Source organism: Dinoponera quadriceps, unplaced genomic scaffold, assembly GCF_001313825.1.
Source record: "Dinoponera quadriceps isolate SergipeBrazil2010 unplaced genomic scaffold, ASM131382v1 scaffold396, whole genome shotgun sequence".
Taxonomy (NCBI): Eukaryota; Metazoa; Arthropoda; class Insecta; order Hymenoptera; family Formicidae; genus Dinoponera; species Dinoponera quadriceps.
In genome coordinates this window covers 660,528-664,905 of record NW_014554609.1, presented here as the reverse complement: position 1 = coordinate 664,905, position 4,378 = coordinate 660,528, and positions in this window count along the sequence as shown.

Below are 4,378 nucleotides of genomic sequence, written 5' to 3'. Positions count from 1 at the left end.
TATTACGTAAATAATAATTATTGATGTTTAAATATATTCGTCTTTTTGTATCATTTAATCAATGATTTGAGATCTAATCAATCGATTCCCTCTTCCAGTCAAGGCTCTCGCGCGCGCAAAATCAGAATTTGGATTAAAATATCATTAATCAGATAAAATGAGCAATTTAATTTCAATTAAATGCGTTAGCAATCTGATAATGTAGATATATATTTCACTTTCAATCACACCTGTATAAATTTTATATGAAAATGAAATTAACTGTACTCTACAAAGGCTACCACGCGCTATTGATCATTATGTTCTTTTTAAAATAATCTTGCGCTGCTTAAATAATCAATTTTCGTGTAGTAATTTTGGCAATAACTTTGAAAATCTACAATTTAAATATATAGTACATGCAATATATACACAATATAACACTTCGTAGGTGTTGAAATTGTACACTCATCATTTTGCGAAACAACAAAATAATGTGGTTGGTATCGAAAAAATACTGTACGTCAGAAAAAAAATTGTAATAAGCTAAGTGAAAATCGCACTGATTTTTCGCAAAATACCAATTATTAGAAAACCACCGCCTTAAATATGTATTTTTGACTCACCAAAATACAGGAAACTTAGGATTAGCCATGTTCTGCTACAGATCTGAAGCAAAAAATATAATGTCGACAATTAGATACGAAAATTAATGATTTAACGAGAAAAATATGCATCAGCACAAGCGTGTTAACCTTTTGCGATCGTTATAATTCAACGATTTTTATTTCAACAACTATGTCCTAATTTTCGATTGCAAAGAGTTAATAAATGTAACAGAACAGGATGTTTATAAACTTACCTTCGAGCTGATCCTGCTTGGTCTGAATTGGATCCTCCGGTACAGCATCTTCACCTATCGAAACTGCACTATCCAGAGATCGCATTCGCATGTTTGGTCATAGGTTTCGTTAGAGCTGAGACAAAAAACAATTTTTGTGGTTTATTATATTATTAATTATATATGAGAGATCAACGTATAAAAAATGCAGAAACTTAAGACAGTTTATTTTTCTTTGAAACCGATGAAAATGACATATGGTGATTACCAAGAATCGAGAATGCTGTCATTGTACGAGATAATGTTAACACGATGATTGTGCTTACGAATATAACATGTTTCACGCATACTTCGACTGACTCGAAAAAATCAGGAATCATGCACGATATCTCTCGTGCCTTTTACTTTCGCACCAAGGACTTATAATCGCTCGGAAAGTATATATATATATATATATATATATGTATTAAAATTACCGAAGCCTTGTTTCTCGTAATGTTATCTTTTCATTATCTTAACAAGCTTTATTTTTATCGCGTAATATTAATATTACATATTCTTTTATTTAATTCTCCTTTGACATTCGAACTGTCAAAATGCATCATTTTCGCGGTGACAGCTGTTGGCATTAACCATATTATCTAAATGTCTTCGAGTGAAATCTTATTCCGAATGAATGAAAATTCACTTGAAGCAATAATGAAAATATTGCTATTTATCAAAAAGTAAATGTTTCGCTCCAGTTTGGAGTGGATTTTGGCTTTGCACAAATAAATATTTCAATCGATTAAAGTGAATTTGCCCCCGTGACGATGGAATACATCAGATCTATTTTTCAATTTCGTGCAAAAATATCCAATCAATGATTCTGAGTGGAGGATTCATTCTATACGAATGAAATAATATTTAGTTTCGAGATTGTCGTTCGCTTTCGAGTGAAATTTCACGACAAGAAATTTAGAGAGTAAGCAACGACTTGCATCGAGATTGAGATAACTAATTGGCATTACGAGAAATAAACAATGACATAATACTCTTTTCTTAAAATAGAATTTTAAAAACAGAAATGTCACGTTGGTGCGAAACTTCTGTTTTAAATACATATTCTAGATTCTTGGAGAAACAATTACGATAAAAATGTTGGGATACGTGGAAATATAAGAGTGCATAGGTTGAGAATAAAAGTTAAATTCACTTTGATTGATCGGACGTTACTTTATAAGTAGTCACAAAAAGTAGAAGTAATTAGGCTGTTAATGTCAATATCACTTGTATCTTTTTTTTACCATCAATTTTCCCGTATTTTCGCGTATATTCATGCGTCAGCGATCTGTTAAAATGCGCAAAAATAATTTTTCCAGTAACTCAAACAAGTTTCATGATGCATTATGATAAGTAAAATCGACTAGCTTATAATTCAATACCGATTTTCAAATGAGCGAATTAGCAGATTAATGCTTGCAATCATAAATCACCCGGCAAAATTGCATACTCGTAACAATGTACGTGTTGTGACACACATGTGCATATATGTGTGGTAAATGTATCAGAAATTTGGCAGCCCATATTAGGCCATTATCATCCCAAATGAAATGAAATGTTTCAATTAAAACATAGTTACAATAATCAGAGAGAATAGATATAGCTAATATGTATAGAGTTAATAGTTCTGCTAGTGGCAAACTTAAAAAAACAAGACAATACAGATCGATTTAAGGACAGTCATCAGAGAGACTTTCTTCCGCGCCACAAGGTTTTCCGCTACCATAGTAATTGGCATTCTTCTTGAGTCTCTACCTTAACCATTGCACTCGCCGCACGTCGCGAATATAGAGTGTACGTCTTTTTCCGTTAGCACAAACTTGGCCTTCGTTAACAACATCCGCGTATTAATGCCGGCACGCGTCTCCTTCCGCGTTCATCAGTGAAGCAGTATTTAGTCGAGTCGAGTTCCATTCATTACTTCTGAATGAATTTATAAAATAACAACAAAATGATACAATGGATGTAAGATAAATGTATGTTACCTGTTAATAATATGAGAATTATTTGTTATATTCTGTAATATACCCGGCACGTTATAGTCTTCAATTTTCTCAGCCAATTTTACAGCCAAAAAAATTTTCGGAGAAAAACTAAATAAGACAGGATGGCTTTTTGAGTTTTTTTCAGAGAATTCAGGTTTCAAAAATTCATTTGCCTCAATATTTTCATTCAAGAAGAATCAATCAACTCTTAATTTACTTCATTGTGTATATATATATATATATAAGATATACTGTAAAAAATTTGTTGTCATACATATATAAGATATACTGTAGAAAATAAAGTAATGAAACATTTATTTCACCGCCATTTTTTCGTATCCTGCATTGATTCATTGACGCCGTGGAAAAATAAATTTTGCGCCAGTTGATTATCATCTAACATATCGGCCAATTTATCATACTGCTTTTTGCTTTTACTCCAAATACTCCAAATCTTTTGCTTTTATTCCAAATTGTTATAAGTGTTATAATTCATTTTAATTTCTATTCCAAGAATTTACTTGAAGAAGTAACTTACGCGTGAGGTATACGTGAATGATTTTTATCTCAGCATTTGCGATATACGTCAACGGTAAATATACAGAATTACGACTCGGGTCGTAAGTGGACAACATATAGCAAGTCACTGAATTAATGAAATGATTTAAAATTACATGTATTTGTTATACATCGACTTAGATCTTTTCGATTTAGAGAGACAAGTGCGCTTACGCCACGCGAAAACAATTCGAGTAAAGTTTCATAACTTTCCTGACTCATCATTCCAATTGTCCTGTTGACTCGACATAATAATTTGCGGTGTCCAGGCGCATAAACCTACGTAATATCATGCCTCACGAAAAATACATGTTACGTATAGCATATTACAAATCCTAACGATGTTTTATCGCTACTGAATATACAAGTTGCACCGTTGACTGTGGACGAAAGTGCTTTTCATTAGTCATCAAACAGCACAGAATTGAATTTACATATTCGATGTTATTGCATCTCGCGCAACATAATTTTCCAAGAATGCAGATATTACAAAGTCAATGTGTGTATATACTTTGACATGGTAATGTCGCGACCGATGAAGCGTAAATGGAACAAACAAGCGTATTTCTGACCGCGCCTGGAAATCTCAATTATGATTACGATTATTTTCATTACACGTCAGTATCATGTCGAGGGGACGAGAGAGAGCACTGTTATTGTCCGATTATTAAACGTAAAATCGACAGTGAGCTTGATAGTAAGTGATTTACGTACGTCGAACTCTGCTATTTCGTATGCGCGTCGAGTTTCGACGAGATACATCGGCCGATATGATGTTGACGTGGTTATAATAATTTCGAGAGTGTATGTTTTACGAGCATTAATCGTTATTTCTATTCGTTGTTAAAAATAGAGAGACTCGACTCGTGAGAGAATAGGAATTAGATAAGAAGGAGATAGAGACAGAGAAAGAAACACACACACACACACACACACACACACACACACACACACACACACACACACACACACA